The sequence below is a fragment of the Arvicanthis niloticus genome, chromosome X (genome assembly GCF_011762505.2).
Source record: "Arvicanthis niloticus isolate mArvNil1 chromosome X, mArvNil1.pat.X, whole genome shotgun sequence".
Lineage (NCBI taxonomy): Eukaryota > Metazoa > Chordata > Mammalia > Rodentia > Muridae > Arvicanthis > Arvicanthis niloticus.
In genome coordinates, this window is record NC_047679.1 from 126,201,784 (window position 1) to 126,218,486 (window position 16,703).

Here is a 16,703-nt window from a genome sequence, read left to right on the forward strand (position 1 = left end):
TCTAGGGATCAGGTGCTTCTCCCACAATCCATGCCATCATCTCCCTCCAAGCACTGATGCCAAGCCCAAAGAACCTAAAAGGAATCCCCAGAAAGATGTGCTAGCCAGCACTGTCTCACTCTTCTTTTACAGCAGGCTCGGGCCATGTGAGAGGGAGGTGTGTCCAGGACCATGGCCTGTGTACAACCTTTTATCTACCACTTATACTCTCTCCATGAAATCATAAGATTGAAACACAGGTTCAGAAGCATTTTGCTTGGTTATCCTGGGATGGGGCCATTCTGATTCAACCAGCAAAACTAGGATCTCTGCATCAGACATTAGAAAGTAGGTACAAATGATTCCCATCCTTGTTGAGTCAGCTTGAGGTTCAGTGAATCCATCAGTATTATAGTAGATAGCCAGAACCAGTATGAGATTGCAGAGAGAGAGAGAGAGAGAGAGAGAGAGAGAGAGAGAGAGAGAAGAGACCTGGCTATCCAAACCCAGAATCACAGATCACAGGACAGGCCATCAGAAGAGGCAGGCCAAAACCTCACAAAACCTCAGGCAGTTTTTGGCCAAATTGCTTTTTCCACAGGAAATGTTTGCTCTCAAATTCTTTCAACATACTAGCTGGGGCCTATCCATCTTTTATAGGATAATAACCTTTGCTTAAATCACCTAATTGCAGGTGTTTAATCACTACTGGAAAGTATCTTAACAGCAACAGAGCAGTGTATAGAAATGATGAATTGGCTGCTGGAAGTTAGCCATTCTGGAATGAAACAACCCACAAAAAGAAGATCATTGGCACAAATGCATAAATAGTAGAAGAGTAATCAGTTTTGTTAAGGTCAATGAAGAAAACAATGAGTGAAGCAAGGAGGAAGAGAGTCAGAGAAAGACAAAGACAGACATAAAAAGACAGAATATGAATGAGGAATGAGAAGCCCATGTTGTTGAAGCTGGTTGGAAGTCAGGAGCAGTCTCCTTCAGTTAGGTTTCTATGAGGTAATGACTTTCAAGCTTGTTGATTTGGTTTTGAGACAGTCTCTTATATCTCAGGTTTGTCTCAAACTCTATGTAGTAAAAGGATGGCCTTAGGCTCCTGTCTCCACCTCCCAAGGGCTAAAATTACAGGCATGAACCACAATGCTAGACTTTGAGCTGACGGTCCAAAGCAAACCATGCATTGAGGTATGCCCAGCATGTTCTAGGCAAACCAAACAGCAAGCACAAATATCAAGAGGAATGGAAAGATCACTAGAAAGGAGACCAATAGGCATCGGGAGGGGAGTCAAGAGAGAGGTGGAGACATGAGAAGACTGAGATCACCCAGTGTCACATTCAAGCTGCCTTGAGTAATTCCTGTTGCCATATTGAGAATGGCACTCTGGATGATGGACAAAGACCAGTGAGAAAGGCCTCTCTCTGTGCATCTCTCCCCAGGAGTTTTTGTGGGCATCTCTAATCAGGGGTCCAAGATCTTCATAGTCATAGGTTCTGCTTCTGACATTCTCTTATTCAGTGTAGGAGATCAGGAGTTCAAAGCTAGCCTTGAGGCCAACCTTGGTTCATGAGACCCTACTAGGTTAGTACTTATTATCAATTTGACATAACCTTGTGTTGCCTGAGAAGGGGACTCCTCAATTAAGAAACAGATCAGATTTGCCTCTGGCCATACCTGGGAGAGACTGGCTTGATTCATGATTGATGGAAAGGTTCAGCACACTATGGTAGGTATGTGTGGACTGTATAAGAAAGCTAGCTAAACATGGGCCAGGGAATAAACCAATAAGCAGAATACTTTCACGGTTTCTGCTTAAGTTCCTGCCCTGCTTTCCCTCAGTGGCAGATTCTGACCTGGAAATAGAAGCTGAAATAAACCCTTTCCTCCCCTAAGTTGCCCATGGTCAAGGTGTTTATGGTAGCAAGAGAAGAGTGAACTAAAACAGACCCTGTCTCAAAAATGGGAGACAAAACTAAAGCCAAAAAGACCATGACCCTGGCTATAGGAAAAGACAGACCAGTAGGCTCAGGGGTGAGAAAGATGACACTACAAATCAGCAAGGGAGCTAAGCAAACTGGCTTGCCACTTAACAACAAAGCAGCTCCTCCTCTTCCCTTGGTAAATTCCCAGTGCTTTCAAGGTGGAAATAAAAAACAAAATAATGTAGAAATCATTGCAATAAAACAAATGTAGTGTGTTTTTATAATATCAGGATTGATCAAACTTTTTAATTGTGATGTAAATACAGGAGATGCCATGGGAAAAAATGACAAAATTGCCCACATAAAATGTTTAAAACTTGAAAAAGGAAAAAAGGTACCCTAAATTAAAAAGATAAATGACAAAATTAGACAAATGAAATATGTGACATGCAATGGTTAATTTTCCTAAAATTCAAAGTGTGTATTGTTGACCAAAATTGAGTACAAGACTTTCATGGGAATATTTTTTAAAATATCCCCAATCATAAACCATAAACACATACACACACACACACACACACACACACACACACACCATCACACCATATAGGTAAACTCTGGCCTATTAGTACAATGCAATACTACTTATCAATAAAATTATATTCTTCAACAATGGAAAAAAGATAAGGAACTGATGCTAAGACAGACTACAGCATCTTCGAATGCAGTAGACTCTGGAAGAAGTCAGAGACAAAAGCAGATAGACTATATAATTTCATTTAAGTCAATGTTGTATATGGTGAAGAACTCTACAAAGGAATCTTCTGTGCAGGAATGGGGGTTGCTAAAATGAGGCTATCCTGGGATACATAGTGAATTTGCAGCTAGTATAAAGCTACAGAGTGAAATCCAATTTAGTAAAAGAATGGGTGGGAAACATGAAGGACTTTCTGGAGTGATGAAAGGTTCTGTATCTTTATAAAGATATAAATTACATGGGTGTATGCATTTACTCAGAGTTGATTTTATACAACCAAGGTATTGTAAGTTTCTCCTATAATAGAAGAATCTTAAATACTGAAATTTAGTTAATAGTCTACTTGAGTGCTTCAAAGTAAAATATGTAGATATCTGCTACTTTGGAGCATATAAGATACACAGAGATGACTAGTGGATGGATGAAAGAATAAGTAGAAATATAGACATATGACAAATAGAATTAAATGTTAATGTAGAATGGAAGAGTTGACTCTGTAGGTACACACTGTACATTTGTTCATAGTGTCTAGATTGGCAAAACTATAGCCACTGGTGTAATGGTGGCATAGATGCTGTAAGAGTAACCAGCTTTGTTTTAGTTTGTTTCCTTTTATTTTGTTTAAAGCTTGCTTCACAAGAGGAACTCACATGTGGTACTGTTAATCAAGCCCCAAACCCATGACTATCTAGGCTCTAGGAAGAACCTAATACTGGAAAGGGCTGAAAAGGGCTAGTAAACGCTCTAGTAAATGACCCTACATCTAAGCATTGCTAAGTGAACTCAGTGGAAATAAAAGAAAGAGCAAGGACATGAAGTTTGGTGGACTAATGGTGGGGAGGACAGGGAGGAATTAGAGGGAAAAGAAAGAGGGATAGGTTTGATCAAAACACAAGGTATATACATGTATGAAATTCTCAACGAAATTATTTTCTAAACATTTGAGAAATTTCAAAGCAAAATATCAAGGAAATTTTCAAAACATCATTCCGGGGGTGTCTAATCCATGGCCCAAGGGCCACATTGGTCCAAAATACCTATGAATGTGTCCAAATAGAAAAAACATAAATTTACTTAAAACAATATAATATTAAACTCAGTTGCACAATTCATAAGTGTGAACTTTGTAAGTGACAATATAGGGTCAAAATGACAAGAGATTGGACATGCTGGAACCTGGGTCTTATTTCTCCTTCACTGCTTAAGCAGGGCATGTGGATTTTGGGAAGCTACTTTAGAACTTTTCAGGGAGTTTTTGCTTTGATTGGGTATCATAGCCAGTTGTGAAGCTTTGGAAAAATACACTTGCTGTGGGACTCACCCCAGACATTTAGAGAGCCTACAATAAGACTCAAAAGTCTACATGTTAAGTTCCAGTATTGAGAATTGGTTTAGCAATTGATATTATAGGAATCAATTATAAAGAAAACTAGTATGGATATTCAAAGACATGTGTATAAATTGTTGAGTGCAGCACTATGAGGATACACTCTAAATCAGAAAACACTTAAGTGACCTAATGTCACTCAGCAGAGCAATACACAGCTCTTCACAACGGTTCAGGATTTACTATTTGTCTGAAGTCAGGATTCCATTTCCCAAACTTGGCTAGAATCCTTTTTCAGAGTAACTTGGGCCAACTTGCAAACCTTGAGTATTGCCTTCCTGTACAGATCTAAAAACCCAAAATAATTAGGCTTCCATGGCCTCACAATAGACATCAAACCCAAGTTTGGCTGTGGAACCATTCCAGGTGCTCCTAAAAGAAACTTCTCAGGGAGACACAGCAATCATCCTTCTCCCACAGAAACACAGAGCTAGAAGCTCAATAGCATGCCCCTTTACTGGAAAGAATGCCCCATGAACAGGATTATGAAGGGAAGACATGGAAATGGTTACTCAAGTGTCATTTTGGATGCTGTGAATGCTCAGCATTTAATCTTCACTCATGAGCATTTCCTCCAGAAGAAGAAATAGGAACTTAACTTTTATTAGAGTCATTTCATGAATTGTTCTTTGAACTGCAGAGTAGGGAAAACACTCTCAGCAATCCCCCCTCTGGAGTGCTGGTTAAGGGCCAGGAATTAGACCATTAGTCCTGCTACTGAAAGAGTTGTGCCAATAACAAATAGGGAAATGAGCAGCAGAATTAAGACTTGGGTGTTTCCTCATCCATGGAAGAGAAATCCTTAAGTCCCTGAGACTAGAAGGATCTAGATATGTGGATAGACATATATTGTCAGTGAAAACAACAAGGGTCCTAACAGACAGCAAGAAGATGGAAATTTTGCTGGAGAATCATACTAGCATCAGATTGCATTCAATAACCACACCATTATCCAAGCTTTCCACCATTCACACAAGGGTCACACTGAGAGACAAGCTCGGGGATGAAGGCTATCTGTTTAAATCAATCTTCTTTCCTTCCAAGTTCTTTATAGTTTAAAGTAATTGGTTTCCTTTTCTTGCCTTTGGATCTCAGAATACTCCATTCATTTCTAAAGGTTTGTCAATCTTTGACACGTCATGTATATTTTCAGATCCTAAAGTCAATAATATAAGTATGAAGCAAAAGACTTTCAGGGTAAAAAAAAAAATGTGGAAAAGAATAGGTTTTACGTTGCATTGTTTAGGTGAACACAATTGGCAAAAAGTGAAAATGTTTCGCACTATAAAAATCCCTTCCATGTTAAGTACCAAGGAAAAGGGTTTAAAGGAACTTACCATTCAGATTTCATTTTATTTAAAAATTTTCTTTCTCACCCCCATAGCTGATGCCCTCCAAAGTGCAGGCCCCTGCATTGCTCCTGCCCAGCCCCCACCATCCAACCCAGGTCAGTCTTCCATCTGATCTTCCACTTGTAGAAAAGGAAGTGTACATACTTCCCCTGAGGTGGGATTGCTTGAAGCCAGGCCAAGCTCCATCCTTTATACTCAGGATGACAGTAATTCCAGAAAGTTTACTGTACAAAGAGAATAGGATAGGTACATCAAGGCTCTTGCGATAGTAATAGTGTCCTACCCCAGGGTCAGCCTTGGTCAGAAAAGCTTCCACCCCCAACCCCTGGGAGTAGTGGTCAATATACCTACTCATAACTGCTCAAAGGGCTTAGAATAAGTAACTGTTAGCACCCATACCTAAACAAGATACCTGAATTATCCCCTCCAAGACTCAAGAAATACTTTGCAAGAGGGGACAGAATGAATGAAAAAGCCAGGGAATAAGAACCCGTGTGGTGAAACACTGTCTTCTAGATATGGCATGGCTATTGCACCCATGAAGTTACAACAGCAATGTCTAGCAGCACAAGACTGTTAATGATGGGGCTCATAAACATTCTATCAATTGAGAGAAGCACATGAAGCCCAGTCTGTAGTTACAGACTTATTATTGGTAGTTACTGACTGCTGGGGGCAGGAGCATCATTTTCCTTTGGTATTGTAGCTGCAAGTAACTTGCCTTTACCCCAGTAAAATAACTCCACACCCAGACACAGGCAAGCCACCGTAATTCAACTCACTGAGTTGGTTAATAAAAGATCATGAAAGTATGGGGAGGACCTGTTGGGAAAAGGGGGCACAGAGGGATTGGCAAAGGGTTAACAGAAGGTAATTGGGAGGAATATAATCAAAATATGTTATTTACATGTAATTACCAAAAAATAAAATTTTCATGAAGCAGGGCCCTGAGGACATTACTCTGGCTTGTGACTAGGGAAGGGGACTCCCACCTCTGTTGTGCAATTCTGCAATGGGGAGCCCTGCTCTCAGTGGGCTTTATTTCTCTCCAAGTTACCTAGGTGGTCTTTGAAAAGAGATTGCGCTGAGTCTTCAGATTTAGACACTTTTTCCAAATCCCAAACTACACAAGGCTTTGACTCAAAGCTCCTACAACTTCTTCTACAACTTCTCAAAGCCTAGCTACAACTTCTTCTCCCAGGGCCACCTTCACAGGTTCCCCACCACCATCAATATATGCCACCTATACAAACAAGTACAGGCCAGCTCTGTCAGTGGATTTTTGTTTACTTCTTTTTTTTTTTGCTTCTTACTTGGATTTTTCTCCTTGTCTTTCTCAGTCTTTCCCCATACCTCAATGTGACATCTGGGAGTCTGGCCATCATAGCAAACTCATCACCAGTTGTAGAAAAGTAGGTACATGACAGCATGCCTTCCTAGAGATGAGGCACTGTCATTTCTGTTCTTCCAGTGGTTTTGTTTTGCAGTTGATAAACCAGTGTCTTAACACTGAATAATCCAGCCCACAGTCAGCAACATAACTGTGTAGCCCTTTTAAGACATCCTCCAGATTTCTGGTTGCCCCACATGCTGCCTGCCCATGCCTCCCTTGGAGTGACTGTGATTGCAAAGTTCCTCTGGGGGAAAAGTGAGCAGACTTGGCCCAGTGACTGCCTTGGCCTGTAAGAAGTAGTGGGAGGACACAGCAAGCATGAATTCAGGCCACAAGCAAAAGACCCAGCCACCCCAGAGCCTCATGGGACCTGGAGACAGGCTTTAAGCCAAGGAACAACACAGGACAGTCATTAAGCATTGGATCTCTGGCACCAAAGCCCTTGGGCTCAACCCATGGCTCCATTATGTGTTAGCTCTAAGACCTTGTATAGGTCAGCAAACCATTTAGCCTGTCAAAGCCTCAGTGTCCCAATATGTCAAGTAGAAAAACTGAAAACATGTCATAGAGCTCTTGTGAAATGTTTAAAAAAACAGCACAGGGAGGATCACTACTGAGCAATCCTGGACATCTTGCTGTCAGTTCCCCAGTACTGAGACTACAGGCAGGAATCACTGTTGTGTAGCATTTCCCTCCTAAAGAAAACATTCCGTCCTAGAGGGAGGAGGGAGACTCATAAGACTCATGAAGTAGAGAACCTGACAAGTCGAGGGGAGCCCAAATTGACAGGGTTTATAAGGCCTCTCTAGAAGGCTCTAGAAGCATCAGCCTGGAGCCTCAGTCTACAGGGAACACTGAGCCAAGGATAAGGTCCATAAAAGAAGAGAGATGGCTGACTTAAGAAGACATTATTGGATATGTGGTTTAAAACATTTCTGTAACCTTGCTGGAAAGAAGGCCAGTTTCCTATACAAAGGTGGTCCATGGACTTCCTTTAACCTTGAAGGAATACAGGGAAGCTGGGCACAAAGCCCATCTGTGTCACATTGTTTTTCTTAAATGCTACTTAGATCTTTTGCAATTCAAGATTCCATTTGAAAGAAATAGTAGAAGAGGAGTTATGTAGTCCTCCTTCCTTGAGCATCTTGTCATATGAAAGCTGTCTTCTTAAGTCACCAGCCTATCCACACAAAGCTCGCCTAGAGCTCAGCAGCACTGACAGCATGGCCTTTGCTTGGTCCTCATTCTTTACTCAGTGATGCCCTTCTAGGCATAGCAGCCCTGCTGTTTTCTAACAGTCTATACCCATCATGCTCAAAAACAAAGTCCCATGCCTCACTCTATGTATATGTCTTTCCAAGGAGATCTTCCTGCTGTCATCAGTTGCCTCTTCCTTCTCCACTGACATGATTCGGAGTTTGGAAGGCATGGTGTCCTCCCTTGAGCAAAATATCTCAGTAAAAATGTATTAACATGCTTTTTTATTTACATTTCCTTGTCAGTGACATTCTGTCCACAATATTCCCAAGGCATTATTCTCTGAAAACATCCTCAGACAACTTGAAGATTAAAGTAACCACAGGGAGGATGTAAGGAAAAAGACAGCCTTTACTACCCAAAATAATGCTTTTTTGTGTCTGTGACAATAGCTTTAAAAGCTATGCTTTAATTACTTACTGAGATAAAACTAGTCTTTGGTTACTGTGATGCTCAGTATTATGTGTCGCTCATGCCACTAGTCATTCCACACTAGTCTAGGTGTTGTGAAAGTATCTTGTTGCTATAGGTACGGTCTACAATCAAGTCATTTTAAATAAAAGAGATACTCAAGAATGTTGAGACTTAACAACAGGGCTAAAAATGCAGCTGCAGCTAAGTGGCAGAATGCTTTTCTGGATTTGATCTCCAGCACTGAGGAGAAAAGACTTAGAAACAAGGTCCAAATTTTCCCTAAAGAATAAAATATTCTGTCTCAACACAGAAGTGCCCATTACTATCCAGGTTCCTTGCCTGCCACCTGCCATGTAGTATTAAACTTGACAAGTCAGTACTCACAATCACATAGCCATCCATTATTATAAATATAGGGTACATCAATATATGCAAATATATACATGTTAGTATATGTACATATGTATCTTCACATATGTGAAGTGTGTGTGTGCATGTTGTTGAACTCTTAGCAGCTGTGATTGCCGGCATAAGACCTGCATAAAATTGAATCCAACAATATTTCATTATGTAAAAGAGGGGGCTCATGAAGTCATGCCTCTCCCTGAGGATCTGTAGGCAATTAATGACTGTGAGAGATAGTGTAGACTCTGAAAATGTGTCCATGCTCCTGTTAAAGAATCCCTCACTCATAGTCTTGTAACCCTAATGAAATTCAATGGATCACCAAGAAGGAGTATGGAAATAGAAAGGGAACTAGCTGGGAAGAGGAAAGGGATCAATGGGAGTGGGAGAGGTACAAGAGAAGGTAATGAGGGATAATTATGATTAAAAATGGAATCATAAAACACACTATTATGTATAGTTTATATATGATTTAAAAAACTTTCAAAATGCAAATGTTCTTGGGGGCCAACTCCTAGCAGAAAGCCGCTATCATCTTTGCAGCCATCTTGAGCCATATACCCTGACAAGAGACTTGTTTTCAACAGCCTACAACAGCTGAGCACACTCTGATAAACATCTTGTTTATCCCACATATCTTGTTTTGTTGTTTAGTGCCCCTAGCTGCAAGATGCACGCCTGCAAGGCACACAGGCGCAGAGGTATCCATGCCTGCAAGGCACACGATATCCACACCTGCAAGGTGCACGTGGTATCCACGCCTACAAGGCATGTGGCAAAGCATATAAATACCCCAGACTTCCCTTCAATAAATGAGACTTGAGACTTGAGACTTGATCAGAACCTCTGTCTTGTCTCCATTCTTCACATCTCTTCCCCTTCATCCCCACTCTCTCTCTTGCTAGACCCTGACCTGTGGACTGGAGCAGCAGCTCGGGTGAGACACAGTGGCCCCCAAGCCGGGCAGTGTGGGCCTCAACAAATGTGGGGCTGCACAAGGAATGGTGAAGCCATTCTCCCCTTTCCAAGGCTCATTATACCAACTTACAGCAGATGAAAGACCCCCAAGGGACTGCACCATATGTGTCAGGAAGGATGAGGCAAGTAGATGGGGAGTTAACAGAGTCTCTGCCAAACAAGCCTTGGTGCTTACAGTCTGAGATGTCAGTGTTATCTGCCTAGCTCTATCCTAAGGTGAGGAGCTGTACAACCAGTCCCAGAACTTCTATGACAACAGTACCTTAAACAACAGCCTTCCACGTGTGCAGTTAGAGCGGTATTGCTGGGACCTAGATGTGGAGTTACCTAGTCAGCTGGGAGAAGGCAGACAGAACATTCTTTGGTAACTTCTGCCTCCACTTGAGATGTTCCCAGAAAGTCAGCCTTAACCTTAGAAGGCTTTACAGGATAACATATGACAAAGTATGAAGGTTGTTTACCAAGCTTCAGTGGGCCCCAGGGGCAACACATTCCAACTAGACATCACACAGCAAATAAGACCAGTGCCAGGAATAGATTATCTCTTTTGAGATTTTTGGCTAATGGGGTCGCATAGACCCACCCTAAATGTTACAGGCTATTATTGTTCTTGAGTCTCTACTTACTTGCCCTAATTCTAGAAGGCAGTTATAAGACTGCAGTGTGCAAAATTGTCCCTAAACCACAGTGGAGCAGAATTCTAACACCATTGTGATGGAGAGCTGCAACTTCAAAAGCAGGCAGCCTTAGAGCACCAGACACTCCAGGAAGCTTCTACAATGGCTTCTCCAAAAATAAGTGGATTATTTGCTTCACATTGAAGTCAATCAGCATTCTGTGATCCTTCTGAAATCTACATAGCTATGAAAATATGGCAAACATATTCCCCAAATAACCAAAAGAGATTCATATTGTCCATCAATCTTTTCAGTGGATTAGGGAATATGTCTGCCATTGTCAGGACATTGATGTCCTTCTCTTTTGAGTTCACCACCATTATTTGGAACCATCATCTGAGAGATGGAAGTCAGTTTGTCCTTGCACTAAAGTGTCTTTTCCCCCTGAAGTTTCTCTTAATACCAGTCAAGGTGTATATTCCGGTTCCTGTGTTCACAGGGTCGTAGACTGGGTACTTTTAAATGGATGCCTATTAAATTGCAACTTTAAAAGTTGTGTGCCTCTGCCCACAACCAGTCTCTCTGAGAAACTGAAAGGACACTCCCACAGAGCCTGATGAAGATGTCTATATGGGGCTTTGTTTCCCCCGTTATTTGGCGATTCTAAATTAGATTCTACAGAATTAGGTTTTCATACAAACTTTCAAACTTTTCTGTTAGCTGTCCTTCCCAAATTCCCTCCCTTACTCCCCACTCCCCTCTCATTCCCATTTAATGTTCTTGCAACCATAACCCATCCATCCATAACTATCATTCTATTTTTCTTCCAGGGAAATCCTTCCATCCTGTTCTAGTTAGCATTTCTATTATTATGATAAAGCACCATGACTAAAGCAATTTGGGAGTGAAAGGGTTTATTTGGCTTATACTTCCACATCATAGTCTGACATTACAGGAAGTCAAGACAATAACTCAAACAGGGCAGGAACCTGGAGGCAGAAGCTGATTGTAGAGGCCATGGAGGGGTGCTGCTTATTGGCTGACCCCTCATGGCTTGATCAGCCTGTTTCCTTATAGAACCCAAGACCACCAGCCCAGAGACTGACTCTCCCATAGTTGGCTGGGCCGTCCCTCAACAATCATAATAAATCAGGTCTCCATAGCTGTGTGGACTTATGTCTAAATCTTTAGTTTAATTACATCTGTCAACATGTCTGTTTGTATGCCAATTCCTTGCTGTTTTCTCTGAGATCATGGATGGTGATACCTCTAGAAGTTCTTTTATTATTCGGGATTGTCTTAATTATACTGTGTTTTTGTGTGTGTGTGTGTTCCCATATGAAGATAAAACAATATCCTCTTAAGATCTGTGAAGAATTGTGTTGGAATTTTGTTGGGGATTGTATTGAATGTGTAGATTGCTTTTGGTAGGATGGTCATTTTTATTATACTTACCCTATCGATTGATCCATGAGCATGGGAGATTTTTTTTTCATCTTCTGATATCTTCTTCCATTTATGTATTTAATGCCTTAACATTTCTATTATACAGGTCTTTCACTTGTTTGGTTGGAGCTCTCCCAAGATATTTTATTTGGGAGGGTGTCTTACTTAGCAGCAACAAAATGCCATGACAAAGAAGCATGTTGAGGAGGAAAGGATTTATTCAGCTTACATTCCATATTGTTCTTCATTATTGAAGGAAGTCAGGACAGGAACTCAAACAGGACAGGATCCTGGAGGCAGGAGCTGATGCAGAGGCCATGGAGGGGTGCTGCTTACTGGCCTGCTCTCCATGACTTGCTCAACTTTCTTTCTTAAAGAATCTAGGACCACCAGCCCAGGGATGGCACCACCCAAAATGGGTTTGGCCCTCCCTTACCAATCACTAATTTTTTAAACAAGTCTTCTATCTGGATTTTATGAATGCATTTTCTTAATTGAGATTCCCTCCTTTCAGATAACTCTAGCTTTTGTCAAGTTGATATAAAACTAGCCAGCATAGGGGCTAATGTGAAAGGTGTTGTTTCCCTGATTTCTTTCTCAGTCCATTTGTTGTTTGTATATAGGAGGGCTACTGGTTGTTTTGTTTTTGTTTTAGTTAATCTTATATTTAGAATCTTAGTTCCATGATGAAATTTTTGAGGTTGCTTATGTATATTATCATATCATCATCAAATAATGGTACTTTAACTTCTTCCTTTCTGATTTGTATCCCAGTGATCTCCTTCAGTTGTCTTACTGCTGTAGCTAAGACACAAAGCACTAAATTGAATAGATATGAAGAGAGTGGACAGTCTTGTCTTGTTCCTGATTTTATGACATTCATATTTGTAAGACTGGTGTTTCAAGAGATTTTCTAACCAGTTAATGTACTTATTTTTCACCATATAACATCACATTCATTTTCTATTTGGGAGCTTTATTTATTCCCAGTGCATTGTTCATCTCCCTGACAACATATAAAATCCATAAGAGCCACATATAGTGACACATACCTGTAATCCATGCACTCAGGACTCTGAAACAGGAAGATCATTGCTCTGTGCTGCCCCAAGGCTTTGCAGTGATCTCCAGGCCAACCTTGGCTACATAATAAGACTCTGCCTCAATTAATGAATTAGACTTTAAAAAACTCAATGAGGGTGAAGGTTTATGCTTTGCTTTTCCCATCAGTGTTTCCCTAGTGTTTGAAAATGGTTTTGGGCATAGATTACCTACACAGCAATAAATTGAAAGGTGAACAAATGTACCAGTGTAAAGATTGGGCATGACTTTTGTCCTTGGGTAAACACAGATGTATTTTCAAGGGTTTAAGAAATTATCTGAAAGACACAGAAATATTTGTAGTAGAGACACCTCTGCAAGCTAATAGCTCCTCCTTCAGCTTTCTCAGGAGTTTTTATGGGGCAGAAGATGCAGCCTCGTATGATTACAATAGACTGGATCAGGGGAGGCAATTTTCTCAGGAGATCTCCCTGATACTGGCATCTTCCTGAAAGAGACAGTCCCTGCTTCTGCTCTCAGATATGACTGAAAAGAGAGGGAATAATGCTATAATAAAATACAAACAACCTGATTAACAAATGGACAATGAAATTTATTAGACATTGCTCCAAAGTAGATATGCAAATGTACTCAGCACACAAAAAGATACTCAACACATTAGAGAAATGCAAATCAAAACTGCAGTGAGCTACCACTTCACAACCATTAGAGTAGTAACTATTGGGAAAGAAAAAGAGAAAAGAAAAAATAAGTGTTGGCAAGGATGCAGAAAAAAAATCAGAACCCTTGTACTTACCTGGCAGAAATGCAAAATGCTGCAGCCATTATAGAAAACTATCTAGCAATTCCTCTATAAATTAATGTAGAACAACCATAAAACCCAGCAGTTTCCTCTCTTAGCCACATACACAAAAGAACTGAAAATAGTATCTAAACAAATCTTACACACAAATATTAACACCAGCATTAGTCACAATAATTAAAAGGAGGAAACAACCTAAATATTGATCTACAGATGAATGAATAAATGTACAAACATGTCATATTCATGCACTAAAATATTATTCATCCATAAAGTGGAATGCATGCTACAATGTGGATGAACCTTGAAAACAACATACCACTTGGGAAATGGCAGACTGGAAAGTCCACTCATCATGTGATTCCATGTATATAAAATACCCACAAGAGGCAAAGCTATACAGATTTAAAGCAGATTAACGGTTACTAGGGGGTGGGGAGTAGAGGGTATAGATTAATCAAAGCTAATGCTGTAGGGTCTTCTTTGGGGTGGGAGGGTTGACAAAAGTGACCTGTGCTTAGACAGTAGCAATGATCATACACTGCTGAGAATGTCCTGTCACTGAAGTGAATACATTTTAATGGTTAAAATGGTAGGCTCTGATTATGTGTATTTTAGCATGAAACTAAAACAAAAAATAGAAGGAATATGAAGAATAGCTGAGAAAGGGTCACAAAGAAAGGGGAAATGAGAACTCTGACCAAGATGTTTCTTCCTCAGATGCTCAGTCTTGGATTCCCAGGGTCATGCCGTGCATTTGAGGCCAAGGACAGGAGAGAGATCTTGCTGTGCTCATCAGGATTCTTAGATTCTAGCTACCAGGGAGAGTCAGAAGGAATTGGGTGATACAATGGTCTATGATGCACTCAGAATGGGAAGGAGACAGCTGGCTGTCTCCTGGTAGAGATAAGGCATCATCTGCAAAGGAGGGTCAGAAGCTGACCCCCTGCCACAGGCCACATTCTTGTTTTTCTCCAGAATTCTGGTCCCATCACTGCCAAGCACCCCAACAGCTGTTAATGAGGTGTGCTTGAAGAAGCATTAGTGAGAGCCATGAGGGGTCCATTATAAGGGTGAAGTGTTCTCCTATCAAAGTAGTCCCCAAGGACCTTTCAACAACCCCTTCCCAATTCCTGCAGTGCTACCTAGTAAAATTATGCAGGCAATATCTCCTGCTTTATGAACTTGGACAACTTTCATTCTCTCCCTGTGCATTAGTGATTTGATTAAATCTTCCTTTCTTTCCAGTGGAAACACTTTGCTCAGAGGAGTGCTTCTGTTCTTAGAGCCAGCCTTCCTGGCTGTCTTAGAGCTAACCTTCCTGGGTTCAAGGCTCTCTGCTGCTATTTACTAACTGAACCATCTCAGAGCTGCCGACTTCTTCCCACCCTCCATCTACAGATGGCTAAACTGATTTAATAAGATCAGCTTCATACTTGCACTCACATGAATATACACAGACATACAATAATTTAAAAAATAAAAACAAATCACTTTAAACTTTAGAGAATGCATTCTTTTTAAAATATTTTTGACTCCTTGAGAATTTCATACACTGCATTTTGATTGCATTCATTCAAACTCCTCCCATTAACTCCTTCCAGATCCACCACACCTCCCAAGCCCCCACTAAATTCATGACTTCTTTGGTTTGATTTTACAACTCATCATCAGATCCACTTTGTACTTCCCATACACTCCTGGGTGTGAGTCCATCCACTGAAGAATGCTCAACCTTTTAGAGGCCATATCCTTAAAGAAAACTGACTTTCCCTCCCGCCAAGTAGCTACCAACTGTAAAAACTCATCAGCTAGGGGTGTGGACTACTGGGCCGCTCACCCTCTCGTGTTAGAATGATGACTGCCATGATCTTGTGCAGGCCTCCTGTAGGCAATCCCAGCTGCTATGATCTCATGAGTGTAGTGGTCTTCCCATGCCATACAGGATTCACACCAATCATCCCTGACTGGCTCTTAAAACCTTTTCTGTGATAGTCTCTGAGCCTTGGGGAAAGGATGTGACAACACTGAGACTTTTTCCCTGCATTTTGATCATGATGAGTACAAAAATAGATCTTTAAAAAAGGGCCAAACCAGAGAGGATCAAGTGAGATTTCCTACTATAGGGAAAGCAGATCAACTCTGCCTGGAACATGGTTAACATGTCATCCATTAGCATTTATAACTACATACTCCTGATTGTCCTTAGGTGTGCCTAATATCATCAAGATCACAAAAAATACTGACAAAATTGTACCACCCCTAAAGCTGCCATTACCACCCATCACAAATCCTCAAAAGAATCTAACCAAAATCAATTTCCTTCTTTACCATGGCAAGACCTAAGGATTGGCACATCTACCACCCACAGTTCAGGAGAATGTGGTTGGTACAAGAGGGCTAGCTGTTTTCTTGGCATCTGGATACTTGGCTGGGTTCTGTATTTCTGGGAAGGCTATTTCTTGATACTGAATTAACTATTCTAATCAAGGCGCTTCAGTGCTCAAACTGTTAAATATAAATAGGTTAGTACAGTGTGAACGTGAGGCTGAAAAGAATTAAATGGGAGCACGCTTTCCTAAAAGGAGTCTAAAATAAGTGTGCAGTTAGCATGCAGAAGTGGCAATAATAGAAACTCTGGGGTATGACTGACACGACTGTGCCAAATGAGGCTCCACGTGGTCCCTAAAGCAATCCTCCTTGAAGACACAATCTGGAGGATGCTGACAAATCCAGACGCCAAGCAGAACAAAATCTATCTCAGTTCAGGGAATGCTGCAAGTGGGTGGGAAAATGAATGCAGTAAACGTGCCAACGGGAATGGATTCTGAGTGTCACTAAGGGCACTATGGCCTTCTTCGGAAAAGACCATAGGGAGGCTTTGTATGGGGAGGTTTTGGCTTCCTACTAGGAGAAAGG